This window comes from Lutra lutra, chromosome 7 (genome assembly GCF_902655055.1).
Source record: "Lutra lutra chromosome 7, mLutLut1.2, whole genome shotgun sequence".
Classification (NCBI taxonomy): Eukaryota; Metazoa; Chordata; class Mammalia; order Carnivora; family Mustelidae; genus Lutra; species Lutra lutra.
The window spans coordinates 118296047-118312460 of record NC_062284.1 but is presented as its reverse complement, the minus strand read 5'-3'; the positions used below and the strand labels follow the sequence as shown (position 1 = coordinate 118312460).

Sequence of the window (16414 nt, the reverse complement as noted above, 5' to 3'; positions counted from 1 at the left end):
GCAGGAATGGGTGGAATCAGGCTGCAAGCGGTGTGTGAGCTGGGCCCACGTCACTGAGTCTGACATGGCAGCTCCGTTTCAAGGATATCCCATCTCCGGTTCTCTTTCCTCTGTGTTCCTCAAGCCTTTAACTGTACATTAATGTCACTGTCCTCACTCTTCCTGCCCCAGTCCAGTCATATCCCACCATGAGGAACGGTCAAGGGCAGAAATCCTGACTTATCTGTCCCCTCCATGCTGGGGGTGGGGGACGGTAATCCACAAACACACTCCCTCTCTGTCAGTGAGGAGCTTCTGGCTTCGGCACAGAGTGATGATGATAACACCAGAGCTTAGGAAGTTCACTGCATGGCAGGGGAGGGCTGTGCTATCAGAATGGAGACACACCAGGAATAAGGTACATAGAATGGTCCAGGGACCTAAGAACCAAGAAATGTATCTGAGTTAGAAGCAGCAAAGATAGGCCACCCAAGGAAGGGGTAGCTGGTGAGGTGTAGGGACTGAAGGAGGCCTCCAAAGTCTCTGGGACCAAACTCCTGGCAGAAAAGACCCTTGTGTATGCACGTGTGCGTATGTGTGTGTTTATGAGAAATAAATTTTTTTTTAAAGATTTTATTTATTTATTTGAGAGAGAGAGAATGAGAAAGAGAGAGCATGAGAGGAGAGAGGTCAGCGGGAGAAGTAGAATCCCTGCTGAGCAGGGAGCCTGATGTGGGACTTGATCCAGGGACTCCAAGATCATGATCTGAGCTGAAGGCAGTCTCTTAACCAACTGAGCCACCCAGGCACCCAAAAGAGAAAATTTTTAGAATAAAAGGAGAATGCGGAAGAAAGGATTTTTTTAATTAATGAGCTTGGTAAGGAACATGGTGGGCTTGAGGTGTCAAGTGGGTGACTTACTAGAGATAATTAGAGACAATCTGGGGACTTCAGAGAAGATCTAACAAAAGACATACCTTTAGCTGAGAGAAAGTAAAGGCATAAATAAATGGAAACACATCAGTACTACTCAAAGAGGTCTATGTATTCAACACAATCAATCCCTATCAAAATCCCAATGGCATATATATATATATATATATTTTTTTTTTTTACAGAAATAGAAAAACCTGTCCTAAAGTTCATAGAATCTCAAGGAACTCCAAATGGCCAAAATAATCTTCAAAAAGAACAGAGCGGGAGGACTCACACTTCCTCATTCCAGAGCTTACTACAAAGCTACAACAATCAAAACAGCATGGTACTGGCATAAAGACAGACCCCAAAGAATGCAAAGCAGGGGCCCAAACAGGGATCTGTGTATCGGTATTCGTAGCTGCATTATTCATAGCAGCTAACACATGGAAGGGACCTAAGTGTCCATCAAAGGATAAACAGATACACAAACTGTGATGTTAACACACAATAGAATATTATCTAGCCTTAAATCGACTTATTTATTTTTTTAAAGATTGATTCATTTATTTTAGAGAGAGAAAGAGAACACACGCGAGTGGGGCAAGGGGAGACAAGCACATTCCCCACTGAGCGGTGGGCATGATGCAAGGCTCGATCCCAGGACCCCAAGATCATGACCTGAGCCAAAACCAAGAGTCAGATGTTTGACCAGCTGAGCCACCCAGGCGCCTCTATCTAGCCTTAAATTGAAAAGGAAGGAAATTCTGACATAGGCTACAACATGGACAGACCTTAAGTAGGTGATGCTCAGTGAAGTAAGTCAGTCACAAAAAGACAAATGTTGTGATTCCACTTGTATGAGGTACTTAGAGCAGTCAAAATCAAGAGACAGACAGCAGGATTTGGTGGGGGGGGGGGCAGTGCCGGGGTGGGGGAGTAAGCATTTCATGGGGACAGAGTTCCAGCTTTACAAGATGGAAAGCGTTCTAGGGATGGACGGTGCTGAGGACTGCACCATACTGAGGGGGTCTTCAAGGTCATCGAACTGCACACTTGAAAACGGTGAAGGTGGTGAGATATGTATTTTACCACAAGAAAAATAACTGGGGAAAAAGTACATTTGAGAAAACAGCTGACACCCTTGGAAGACGTTGGAGGATGTGAGAGGAGTGCTCGCAGGGAGGGCAGCTGAGGCGGGACCTCAGGAAGCATCTCAACTTCAGGGCCAGGAAAGGAGACGCAGGTGGGGTTTCAGGGTGGAGATGATGAGAGGGTCAGGGTGCTGGAGGCCCAGAGGCCCTGGACCAGGCAGTGGGTGGCCCAGCTCTGGGAGCGTAGTTCTGGGGTGTGCTGGAGGGCGTCCCGAGGAGCAGAGGAAAGAAGGGTGAGTGGTGAAGCACACACCTGTGGAAGGAAGATCAGAGACTTACCATGGAGGCAACCTGAAGCGAAGGAGCAGAAAAGGCCCCCCCCTTCAGAAGGCTCTAGAAGATGAAGAGAAGAGTCCTGTCCTAGATGTCCAACCCAGCCACTGTCTTCCCAGCAAAGATGGGATGAAGTGGGGGTAGGAGCAGAGAAACGGAATAGAGCTGGGGGTTTTCAGAAAAGCTTTAAACAACAACTCCCTCAGGGGACAGAATGCAGTCATCAGGGTCACCTTGGGGACTGGGGTGTCGGGCACTGGTGTCTGCAGCACGGGGCTGCCAGTTCTCCCCATGATGCTCTGTGGCCGGCCCCGGGCAAGGAGTGAAAATGGAAGTCTCAGGATTAATGGACAGACACACAGGGAGGGGCAGGGGGCTGGGGGACATAGGAGCCACAGAGAGGGTGACAGACTGTAGGAAATGATGAAGGTGGATTGAGGAGGTAGGAGAGGATTTGGGATGGTATTTACCTAGAAGGTTCCCTCAAATTGTATGCTAGCTGGTTTACTGGGGAAACCTGCCCTAACAGAAATATATTAAAAAGTGAAGTAATTAGCATTTAACACGTACCACCTATATGCCTAGTGATGGTACAGGACAGGCATCTGTAGATCCCATGCAAGACGAACACTTGGAGCCTCACTTTGATCACACTGGCAATGTGCTTAGCCCAAATCTGTGGACATGTAACTTCACTGTGGGCGATGTGATGTCAGCAGAAGCCGCTGGGTGAGCCTTCAGCAGGGGTGTCTAAGAGGAGGATGGTCTCAGCTGGCACACACCTGCCCTCAGCCCTGGCCCTCCCACCCAGGACACACATTTGGTGCTGGAGGTGGGGACGCCAGTAATGGTGGGAGCATGAGGATGGAACCCACTCTGTAGAATGGCTAAGCAGGAGAGAAAGCACTGGGTCCCTGGGGCCGTGATGTGCTGTGGCTGTGACTGCAGCCTCTCGCCAGACTTGCTGTCATGGGGGAGAAATTTACTCCTACCTGGTTAAGTCACTGAGAGTTGATTTTGTTAATTACATCTGTCTACACCTCTCACTAACACAGGCACCAAACAGCAGAGCTGGGATCTGGACTTGACCCCAGAGCCCTTTTAACAGCTCTACTATACTGATAAGAACAGGAAGCCCTTAAGAAGCCCTCACTGTGCCTTTAAGAAGCACCTTGGGAGAGAAAACTAAAGCTTCTTGTTGAAAAGATCAAGTAGGCAAGATGGGCAGAGGGGAGACCTGATCTAGGTGTGGGGTGGGATGGGCTGGCAAGACGTGGGGGAGGACACGTGCTACAGAGAGAGCCTCAAGTGATGAAAAGCCAACAGTACTTGGAAACTGAGTCGGGGGATGAGGGGTGGGGGGGGGAGGAGAAACCAGGAATCCGGATCACGTTGCTGGAATCAGGCAAAGGAACCAGTGTGTGGAGAAGGACGCAGAGGACATCAAAAATGAGGTTTGTCCTAACAGCTCTACATAACCAGCTCACTGCAATAGAACCACTAAGTACTTAAACTATATACACAGAAACATTTAAATGTTTAAATGCTTTTCTTCTTCTTGTTGCTAGAAGGAATGACAAATATCAACTGTTTTCCCAATAAACAGAAGGAGCTCAGTCGCTGAAATAGCCTGTCCTGAATCAGAAAGCTAGATGTTACAAATGAGTGTGCACCCTTATTTTCTTTTGTGCCAAAGGCTAACATACTCATTACACAGTCACTGAAAAACACTGGAAGCCTAATTGTTATAGAGCTCTGTTCCACGTTCTATCAGCCACGGTACCAGAAAAACAGCCGCTCTCCTGAAGAGCAGATCCAGAGAATCTTGGGGATATGAGAGAACTTAAGAAACACCCAACTGAGGTCCCCAAAAGAAAGGACATTTGTCATTTTGGCTTCCTCTCACCTCAAAACTCTTCTGAACTTTTTGTACTGGAAGTCGGGGAGTGGTGGGGGGTATGCCCTAGATAGAAGGAAAGCAGCCTCTCCACTTGCCAGTAATGAAGCCTTGAAGGAAGCAGGAGGGTGTCACGTGACCCAAGCACAGCCAATCAGACGCTCCTGCCAGAGCTCTGCACCCGGGAGCCAGGAGGGGCGGGGACTGGGATGTCATTCCCTGTGGCAAGGCCTGGAGGCCCGAAGAGCACCAGGGTGGGTGGAGGCCCTTGAGCCATGCATGTCCTCCCAAACTGGGCCAGGGACCTTGCCTTCTTAATTTCTGCCCACGCCCATTCTTCAGCCTTCTGTGGATCCTGTGAGCAGTACACATGGATGAATGCCTTTTCTGCTTGAGTGAGCGAGTCGTGTTCTGCTACCTACAGCCAAGGCCCTGAAGGTACCCCCAAGCCTATACTTCAGGCTCTTATAATCAGCTCCTGCCTCCTAGCCCCCAAGTAGTCGTACTGTTTTGTCATAGCTGTCTGAATGGACTAAGACAACAAGCCTTTGGATAACACTATGAAGCCAGGGACAGGAACTATCTTTCTTTTTTTTCTTTCTTATTTATTCATTTGAGAAAGAGTGAGAGAAACTGAGCAGGGGGAAGGGTCAGAGGGCGGGGGAGAAGCAGACTCCCCGCTGAGCCCCACACAGGGCTTAATCCCAGGATCAAGGGGTCCGTCCCTGGGATCATGATCTGAGCTGAAAGCAAACGCTCAACTGACTGAGCCACCCAGGCGACCCACCAGGAGTCATTTTAATTGCTTTACAACAACAGCCCCATTGCTCATCCTAACAACTCTACAAGGACAAGTAGGCACTGTTATGGTCCTCCTATTTACAGATGGGGAAACTGAGCACAGACTACAGTCTGGAGTCCCCCGCATGACTATGTGGGGTCTCAGTGTATTGGTGGAAGAGCAGGACCTGAATCCGGGCAGTGTGGTTCCACAGTTAGAGCTCTGAACCACAGCATTCTGCTGCCTCTGCGACTTTAATTACAGACATGCCACTCTCGCTGAACTTATCAGGCCCACTTGTGCTGTGTAAAGCAAAGTATAGCTAACTAAAAGGCCCCTAAAAATGCCACATGTTCCTTGAACTATTTTGAAGATTCAGTAATATTTTTTACTGCTAATGGGGCATAGCCTCTTTGGGATCCTTGAGGCTACAAAGCACTGAGGCCTTCCTAGGTTGCAGAATTTTTGAGAAACCTCACAGACCCCATGAAACCCACCAGCACCACAGCTGATATCAAAGGCACCAAAGTTGTATCAGTCAGGCACTTCCCCTCTGCTGCCTCGTCTTTCACCATTTGGACCTCTTCCCCATAACTAAAACAACCCATAGCCCACAGAAAGTCACCGGTGTGTCATAAACAGAGTCCAGAAATACAGGCCAGCGACTACAAATTAGCCCTTCACCCCCAATTCTGAGGTGTCTGAGCTCTAGCATCACAGCTGACGGCCCTGTCCTCCCAGGGCTCTTGGCATCTTATATATAGTGATGACTCGCTGGCTCTGAGAAAGTGCCCAGAGAGCTCCAGGTGGTTCTGGAAGCCCAATGCCAAGCATACCACATGGATATAATAGCACGTCCTCCCCTGTGTTCCCGTAAACATCACGAGTACATAGTCCCTCAGTAGCTCAGGCCAACATACCTCAGGAACAAAAGGAAGCCCTCTCCCCGTGAACACATCTGAGAATAAAAGGCACTTGGGTTGACCCTGGAGGCATTTGCTACCCACAGCCTCGCCTCCTGAGGTGGTGTGTTTGCTCACCCAGTTCTGACTACCCCTTTTAAACACCCTAATCATCTCTGTACACAACAAAAGAAAAATTTCCGGTTTTAATATAGTGGCGGAGATTGCAATCAGAATATATGCTGTAAAATGAAATAAAATAAAATAGAAACATTCACATTTCTGTAATGGCTCCAGTCTGAAAGAAGGACCAAGGAAACAGACTTCTGAGAACACGTGGGTATAAGGTGGACTGGGGGCAGGTAAGGGGCTGCTTCTGTCCCCCAGCCCTGCATGGCTAGTGGCTGGGAAGGGGACAGCAGTGGCATGGGGCCAGGCGAGAGCAGTCACATGGTGAAGGTGCTGGCCCTGGCCCACGGCCCAGGCTTCATCCAAACTCCCTACTCACCAGCCATAGGCTGTTGCAGGGTAGAGTGAAGGAACACGTGTCAGATGCTTAGCAGAGTATCTGCCCCAGAGCCAATGCTATAAACATATTACTGTTGATGCTGCTTTTATGAAAAAAAAGCAGCAGCAGATGCTGAGGAGCTCGGGGTTTGACCCGAGGGGGAATGAAGGGGGAAGAGAGGAGCCCTGGGAATGGTGCGGAGGTGCCGGTGGGTGACAAAGGACATATGGAAAGGGAGACACGACAGCAAGATTCTGGCCCTTTCGCACTCGCAGTGTCCAGTGGAGAGGCAGCAGTGTGGCCTGGGCAGGGGGACATGGGGCAGGTGCCTGGGTCGGGTGCACCAGGCGGCAGGTGACATCCCCGAGCCACCTCCCTTGCAAGGAAGGAAGGGGGCTGTGGCAGTGGTGTTATTTCTACCAGGAAAGACAGGCCCATTCGCCATCATCACACTTCTGCCACCTCACTAAATCCCAGATAACGTTCATGTAATACCACAGATATTTGGTAGGACAATAATTAGACTCTAAATGGCATCCTGATCATTTGAGTGAGGTCGTCAAAATGCCACTTGCGAAAATGTTTCCTTTTGGGAGCAAGAGCTCCTCCTTTCCAGTCTCTCATTTTGGCTTTTCCTAGACCAGCTACCTCTGAGGGGGATCCAGGAATGAGAAGCTCTTCTGGCACAAGGAAGGGATTTAGCAATTACCTTCCTAGTACCCAAATCCCAGTGACATGAACTGGGTGCGTGGCAGTGACAGCTGGACACTAACCACAAGCAAGGAAAAGCCAAAGCCTATTTTTGGAATTCGAGAGCGAGATTCAACAGCCAACACCCAGGGGGGAGGGGGCAGGAATAAAACAATCAGATACCCCTCAAATTTAGCTTGCAGCTTATGTCTAAAATCCACCAGTGTTAAAATAGAACAAATAACCCAGCGAACCGTCTTCATTACTCACCTCTGTGGGCAGGCTGGCTGTGTCCTGAAAGTTCTAGTCACAGAGATCCTTCCGCAGCTGAGGAAAATTTTCTTTTGTACATCATATATCCTTAATGAGTTAGTTGATAAATGTAATCCTTTGCAGTTGTGTGAAACTGTGGCTTTTTTTTTTTTTAAACTTTAACACAGCACATAGATAATACTTCATGTCTTCACTTGCAGCAGTGAAAAACTACCTAAGCAATTGGGACATTTTGGACTACTATCTTTTTTTTTTTTTTTTAAAGATTTTATTTATTTATTTGACAGACAGAGATCACAAGTAGGCAGAGAGAGACAGGAGGAAGCAGGTTCTTGTGCTGAGCAGAAAGCCCGATGCGGGGCTCGATCTTAGGACCCTGGGATCATGACCTGAGCCGAAGGCAGAGGCTTTAACCCACTGAGCCACCCAGGCGCCCCTTGGACTACTATCTTTAGGAGAGTGTCTGGCCTCATTCTTCCTTTACAGATAGGGAAACTGAGACGCAGAGGGAAGACAGGATCTGCCCAGGGCCACTGAAATCAGAGCTCTGGTGCTCAGTTCTGAGCCCCTATTTCTAAATTAATTACAAAAAAAGTACACACGACAGTGGAGTTTGAGAGATCTACTCCACAAGAGTCAGGGTCCAGGAAAAGCTTCTAAAAGTCATGCTTATGAGACTCTTGGCTAGAAAGAAAAGTCCCCCCTGCCCAGGTTTTCAGGAAACAGGTGATGCCCATCAAATCTTGCTTAATAAGATTTCTTTCTGAAATGGGAAATAAAACAGAGCAAACCCCCCATCTGTGCCCCCATCCATTTATCTTCTTGCTTTATAACACCAATACTGCTCCAAGCAGAGGTTTCTCAAAGCTTTATTGCTTTGGCAAATGCTGAAATTAAAGGATACCACTGCCTCTGGCCATGGTGGGAGGAGTAGAGAGTGGGCTGTTTTTCAGAGGTCATGGACTTTATTATAGAATTTGAATGTTGGATGCCATCCTCTGGCACACTCTCTGCTCAACTCTATGAAGCAACTCGATCGAGTTTGCCTAGCGAGTGACGGGTCTCCAGGGTCCTACTCAAACACTGTTCCATCTGCCGCTGTGCTGCTGTTGCTGCTGCTGGTTACTTGCAAAATCAATCACTAAATTCAAGAAACGGGTGTTTCATTCGTCTACCGCCTCCTCCTCCACTGCCTCTCACCTCGGGTCTTCATCTGTTCTCAGTCCTCCTGCCCTGGCTGGGGGCCCTGGGTGTCAGCCCTTAAACGATGCGGTAATAGTAGCCCAGGGGCGTGTCATACACAAAGCAGGTGCTCAGTGAATGCCTGAATGAAGGGATAAAACTGCCTCGAGTGAGGACCTGTTCTTCCGGATATCCTTTAAGGGGGCCAACCAAACAAGAGAGCACTTGGGAAGAAGACCCACAAAATGCTGAGAATCTAAGGTCAATGTGCGTGGCCCGAGACCAGATCCGACCCGCTGCTTGTTGTGATAGAGCCCAACAGCTAAGAGTCGTTTCATAGATGAACATTTGCCAGCAATTTGATGAGAGGAAATACTAACTTTGAGTCCCGATTAAGTGAACTGTTGTCTTCCAAAACCATCCCATTCTTCTCATTAGTGGACCCGTATTATAGAAAGTTGTACTCACTATTGTATTTTGAATTTAATCAAGAGAAAAATCTGTGGAAATTTGTTTCCTCTCTTGTCATACCTACACAGTATCCTTGATTTTGCCTCTTGGTTGTCAAAGCCTAAAATATTTAGTGTCTGGCTCTCTTTATAGAAAAAGTTTGCCAACCCCGAAACTAAAGGAATGGGACACTCTGTGCTCAAGGGAAGAAGACAACAGAACAGTTGCTTTCAGTCTGATGGGTTGTGACTGAGGCAGAAGTGGCCTTGCCCTATTGTTCCAAAGAGACAGACTAGATGGAGGGTTACAGGAGACAATCTTCAACTCTATTCTTTCTAACAGCCAGAGAGGAATGGAAGGTATGTATTACACACCCAGGGCTGTGCTGGCTATTTTACACCTATTGTCCCAGCACGCCTCCTAACTATCTCTGAGGTGGAAGCCCAGAGTGGCGAACCCTTCCCATAATCATGAGCTAGAAAAGAGTAGTGCCAGGATTGGAACTCAGATGTGCTTTGACTCGAAGGCTGTCTTTTTTCCACTATTCAATGAAGGACCCTACTAAGGGTCAAGCATTATCTGCCAAGGTAATTACAGAGGGCCATTTCCTTGAGAAAGCAGACTACCAACACCACTGATAAGAACAGTAATGCGCACTTTGCATACACTCTCTCCTCAATCCTTACAATAACCCTCAGAGGCAGGTCCTATCATTATCTGAATTTTTCCCCTTGGGGGATAGGTTTAGATAAGTACAGGAATCTGCCCAAGTTCTTACCCAGCATATAAAGCAGCAGAAATGAGATTCAGATGGAGATCTGATATCAAAACATGAGATACTGTTAGGAGGGTAACACTATCCAAACGATCCACAGAGTCAACACAATCTCTATGAAAATTCTAACAGTCTTCTCTGCAGGAATGGAAAAGCCAATCTTCAAATTCATGTAGACTTGGAAGGGGTCCTGAACAGGGGGAAACAATCTTGAAAAAGAACAAAGACAGAGGATTCACACTTCTTGATTTCAACTTGTAACAAAACTATAGTAATCAAAACCACGTGGTACTGGCCTAAGGAGAAACAACAGACCAATGGAATAGAACTGAAATCCCAGAATCCAATGCACACATATATGGTCAATCAATTTTTGACCAGGGTGCCCAGTCCATTCAAAGGAGAAAGAACGGCCTCTCAACAAATGTTGTTAGGACAACTGGATTTCCAAATGCAAGGAATGAAGTTGGCTCCCTACTTAAAATACAGAAATTAACTCAAAATGGATCAACATGCTATATATAAGAGCAAAACCCATAAAATTCTTACAGGAAAATACAGGAGTAAATCTTCAGGACCTCGGATTTGGCAATGGATTCTTAGATATGACACCAAAGGCGTGAGCAACAAAAGAAAGAAACTGACATAACAGACCTCATCAGAATTAAAAGCTTTTGTGGATCAAAGGACATTATCAAGAAAATGGAAACACAGCCTACAAAATCAGAGAAATATTTAGAAATCATAACTGTTAAGGGTTTATTATCCACAATAAATGAAGAACTCCCCTAACTCAACAACAGAAAGACAAACAACCCAAATTAAAGTGGGTGACAGTCTTGAAGAGATATTCCTCCAAACAAGACACGTAAGTGGCCAAAAAGCACGTGAAGAGCTATTCAGCATCATTAGTCCTTAGGGAAACACAAATCGAACCCACAATGAAACACCATTTCACACCTACTAAGATGGCTATGACAAAACAAAACAGAAGTAATGAGTATTGGCTAAGATGTGGAGAACTCGGAACTCCTGTGCCTCGCTGCTGGTTATGGAAAATGGCACAGCTGCGGTGAAAAATAGTTTGGTAGTTCTTTGAAAAGTTAAGCATAGAATTATTATATGAGCTGGCAGTTCCACTCTTGGATGCATACTTAAAAGAACTGAAAACAGAAACTCTAATGTGTACACCAATGCTCATCACAGCACTATTCACGATACTCAAAAGGTGGAAACATTACACATGTCCACCCACAGATGAATGGATAAACAAAATGTGGCATATACATACACGGGAGTATTATTCGGCCAAAAAAGGAACAAAGTCGGATACATGCTACCAGATGCGTTATAACAACAGAATGGGACCGCAAAAACATGAGGCTAGGTGAAATCAGACATAAGACCCAAGAACTGCATGCTTCCATTTACATGATGCGGACTCACAGAGACTGAAAGTAGATGTAGTAGATGTAGTAGTAGATGACAGGAGGGAATAGGGAGCAATTGTTTGATGTGTAAAGAGTTTCTGTTTGCAGTGATGGAAAATTTGGAAATAGTCATGAAGGCTGCACAATATTGTGAATATAATTAATGCCACTGAATTGTACACCTTTTATGAAGGTTAAAATGGCATGGTAAAATTCACTAAGGGCCATAAGAAGAGAGCAATGACACATAAGTCAAGAAATGCTTCCATAATGGTGGAAAAGTAGGTGCTGGCGGCCATGTCGGTAGCTGGGATGCTTCGGGGCAGGCCTGTCATGCAGGGTCCTGGTCTGGGTGACCCCTGAAGCTGGACCAGAGCTGGGATCTGTACGATGCTCTGTCCCACTTTGGGCCCAGCTCTTCCTCTGTTACTATTTCCCAGCTACATGACCTTTACCCTTTGGGCCCACCTGGGGAAGACCGACTGATTATTTATCCAGGGAAAATTTATCTCAAAAATCAAAGGAAAGGGAATGGGATGAGAAGGTACATTGGCTTTGAAGCACTGGTTTATTCAGCAGGTTTTTACTGAACACCTACCATGAACTAAACATTCTGCCTTCATCTCTCAGAAGTCTTCAGCCCTATTGGTCAGGTCACACCGACACAGCCTAGGGAGCTTGGCGCCCAGGTCAAGGCTGGGCTTCTGCAGTCCAAGTGGGGCTGAACGAAACACCAAACTCTAATAGAAACTGACAAATGGTAGGCCTGTGAACAGACTTAGACGTTCAAGTGTTTTTCACAATACTCCCTGATTAAATAAGTGTTTGGGTTAGGAATGTGTAAATTGTCCCTTTGGTACAAGCACTAAGCCAGACAGTTCTACCCACAGAACTATAATGTTGTTGAGATTTACCATAAACAAATGAATATGAGTTCAACAGGGAAGATAAAAATATCATTTCTGTCTCCCAAGCTGCCATAGCTATGTAGAGGGGACACATACACCCTTCTAGAGGGACCCCATAACATTCTGTCGAAATGGAGCCATTAATAGTCAAATTCAAGAAACAAACCTACTTAGCAGTTTGGGTTCATTCTGAAAAACAGAGGAAGCAAGGCTTGTTGCTTTACTTTTAATAGCACGGGTTGTCATGCCAACTAGTGCTGCTGTTTAAATTGAAGGGGGAAGAAAGAAGTGTTCCTTCCTACACAGACCTTTCAGCGAGGCTCACAATTAGTCTTTTAAAAACACGAAAACTCATCGCACTGGAGATGTGGTAAACATCGTGCTTATATTTAAACCTGTCAGAATAAGGATGTGATAACCTCTGGTTTGTATTTCCTTTGTACTATGGTCCTGGCCCAGTATCTGGCCGCGCAGTGCCCTGAAAAGAAGAAAGGTGTTCTGTGGGCACCCACGAGGGCAGCCAAGCTTGGGCTGGGAGAGGAACTGTCTATCTGGAATAAATACAACTGAAGAAACAGACAGAGGGGACAGTTTTCTCGCGAGAATGGCTCTGCTCCCCTGCAAAGGCACAGTTCTTGAAAGGCTGGGTCTGCACCATGCCGCAGGACAGACCAGAAGTGTCAGCGAAAGGGGGAAAGCAGATGACAAGACAGGCTGGGCAAAGCGGCAGAAGCACCCCGTCCTTTCCCCTGTCAGTGTGGGAGTGCTGAGGGGCTCAGCTCAGCTGGCGAGGCGAGCCAGCAGAAGGAGAATGGGCCGTGTCTGATGTGGAGCGTTGGTGGTTGGGGACAAGAGAAGGCAGGAAAGTCTGAGGCAGGGGGAGGAGGTAAGGGGTCTTCTCTCCCAATAGCCTAGTTGTTGTTAAATTCTGTTTATAAAAATTTCCAGCTGGTATAAAAGATCTGTGTAGCGTCACTGAGGCTGGGAGGACCTGCTCGCGGACCAGACAAAGGGGGATATGGCAGGAGCCTGTCAGTAAGGGGCACAAGCAGTCTGTCCCAAGATGTTGGGGGGCTGACAACCTGGCCCCGCACTTTCGGTTCGGTGTCCTGTCCTATTTCTCCTCCACGAGAGCAAGCTCTTGGCTCCTGGATCCTCAGGCCTCATGCCCTTTACCCCCACAGTCTTGAGGATGAGTCTCTCTGCTCTGAGACTTTTTAAATTCCTATCAGCCCTTGATGTACCAGCTGTTCCTACTCTCTCACGGGCACCCCCACCTCCAAACATGGCTGCAACCCACCCAGTCCGCTCACCAGCAAGGAACATGCCTTGGACTTACCAGTCTTCTCTGATCAGTTGTCTTTTTGTGTCTTTCTGTTTGATCTCCTTAACTAGACTCGAAGTTTCTAGAAAACCAAAAGACCTTTTTCTATACACACTGTTACTTCTCCTATGCCTGGCCACTCCTGGGCATACGGTGGTGGGAACAGCGCAGCAACACACAGCTACCATTTAATAAACTCCACTTATTATCATGTAGTAGGTGCGGGGCTCTGCTCTGAGCACCTTACATGGTTTAATAAATAGCCTCACAATGATCTGAGGTAGGTATGGTTACTGTCCCCATTTTACAGAAGGAAAAACCAAGGCATAAGGGATTAATGACTTGCCAGGATCACCCAACTGTAATCTGGGAATGGCAGACCCAGGACCCAAACCCAACCTTCCAGACACAAAGGCCTGGGCCCAGGACATACGAGGTTGCTGACCTGGGTCTGGGGTCTAAGGAGACAGAGTTAGGGTGGAGTGCCAATGGAGGGGAGAAGAATGGGTGGGAACACCTACAATAATACATATGTGACACTATCCCATTCCTTGAAACTTACATAAATGTACATGCATTTACTCATAAAGAGATACAAGAAAAGACGGTCTCTACAATGTCAATGGGTGGTCAATCTCAGGAGGGCAGGACTCTAAGTGACTTTTATTTCCTTTTCCATACTTATCTGTGTTGTTTGATGCTTCAAGGAATCTGCAAGGTGCTGCATATTGCAAAAAAGATAATTGAGGAAGTCACTTTCCTGATGGGAGGAAAAGGAATACAAGACAAACGAAGTAAAAAGCGGGGGGGATGGGAAGAGCCATCAAATGTTTCTGCACAGAAGGGTGGCATGACACTACTGTGTCTTAGAAAGGTTGCTTTGGCGACAATGTAGGAGGTGAAGAAGACACAGACCATACTACCACGATGAATGACAGCAGCGGTAATCACTAACACTCACGGGGTCCCCAGAAGTAGTACAGGAAGTTTAAAATCCAGCTGCCCCTATAGCAGCACGACTCACCAGAGTCAAATGCCCACCACTGGATAACCGGGTGAACATATCGTGCTAGATCTACACAACGGGATATTGTTCAACTGCAAGAAGGAATGAAGTTCTGATACAGGCTACAGCATGGGTGACCTTGAAAACATTACTCTGAGAAAAGCCAGATATCCAAGGTCCCTTACTGGATGGTTCCAGTTATAGGAAATACCCCAGATGAGTAAATCCATAGTCAGAAAAAAGATTGGTAGTGGACAGGGACTGGGGGAGCAGGATGGAGGATAACTGCTAACTCGGGATGGGTTTCCTTCTAGGACTTGATAGAAGTGAGGCCGGCATAGCAGTGAATGTACCAAATGCCATTGAATTATACACTTTTAAATGGTTACCTTTATGTTACGGGAATTTACCCCAATTAAGAAACAATACAGTTAGCCTTTTAGCCTAGAGCCCTGAGAAGATGGAAGGGCAGATGAGAAGAAAAGAGAAGAAGATGAAAATCCCAGGAAATGAAGGAAGCGGGATCCTAGGCCTGGGGCCAGGGGAGAGAGGGTCTGTGCTCAGCCAAGGCTGGACCTTCCGAAACTGAACACCCAGATGTCAGGTGCTTTCTCCTAGATAGGGCCTGTTTTAGTTAAAAGACCTGAGACGACATGGCCATCAAATGTTTGCTGGGGGCGGCTCCAACTGCAAAGCTAAGTAGAAACAGCAAGAAAGGCTGGAGCCGTGTATTCAAAGGCCTCACTACTGGAAGCAGGCCCTGCTCTCCCCAGCACCAGAAACATCAGACGACAGCTGCCTCGGCCTGGCTGCCTCCCGCTGCATGGGGGGTGGGGTGGGGGGTGCTCATGGGCAGGGACCGTGCCTCGCACATGGCTGAATCCCGGCCTTAATCACAGCCTCTGGCTCAGTACAGGGGACCCCATATATGTGTATTACGGAAATCAATGTCCTCCATTGTCTCTATCTTATCAACTGATTTATATATTTAATAGATAATACACACATATGGTATAAAATCCTTCAAGGAACATACAGTGGTAAATTTCCCTTTCTCCCACCCTTGTACTCCCTCACTGATGAGGCACCCTCTGGCCCTGTCCTCATTGCTTTAAATGTAACCAGCGCGGTGAAATTCTGAATCGCCAAAGCTCTGGCAACCGGATCGGACCACCTAGTGACTCGAGCATCAGGTCATTGCCACAAGATGGAAGCTATGTGTGATACCAAGACAAAAGTCACCGGAGTGAAAATGAGGCCCCAGTATTTGGTGCTGGAAGGAGGCGTGCGACAGGCTTGCAGAGGAATGCTGCTAAGGTGACAGCCGTCCCCCTACAGCCATTCATGGCATGACGAGAAGCCTGTGGGCAGGAGCCATCCAGCCAGCCAACCACGCCAGCCACCCCAACCTCCTCACACCTGTTCCTGACGTCGGTGAAGTTCAAGCTGAGGAAAGGCCAGATTGCTACATGATGGGATGAAAGGAGACATGCCAACCACAACCAGCCTCGGACCCAGGGAGATGCTTTCTTTAGTGGTTTGTCTGGAGGAAAAAAAGTTCACCGGAAAAGGACTCAACTGGGAGCTGGGTGGCACTGTCCCCACGGAGGGGCTCCACAGTGGACACAGCAGACAGGCACTAAGTTGGCTGGGAGGGGAGGGTCCCGGGAAACCGGAGCACATGGAGCGGGGAAGAATCCGGGCAGGGTCCCAGGGGATGAGCCGCATGTGACAGGAGCATTGGGCACACTGCTTTATCTAGCCAGACTGCAAGGGGCTTTTTTTGAAGCCTGAGTAACCACTGCCCTGTACAGTCACCAAACCAAAGACTAAAAAAAGACCCGAGCCATGCAGGCTCATCTGTCCTCCAAGGCTCCTGCCTTGTGTGGCAGCGTCACAACAGCAGGCTAGGGGGTGAGCCTGGCGCTCATCTGATTCCAGCCAATGTGTTACTATGTTTCAATCCC

The 16414-nt window shown here is 47.4% G+C and overlaps 1 protein-coding gene across 8 annotated transcripts in view; it reads right to left on the bottom strand.

Moving 5' to 3' along the window:
* Positions 1-16414, bottom strand: part of TTC7B (tetratricopeptide repeat domain 7B) — a 247823-nt gene that overhangs the window by 103398 nt on the left and 128011 nt on the right. The window lies entirely within an intron of this gene.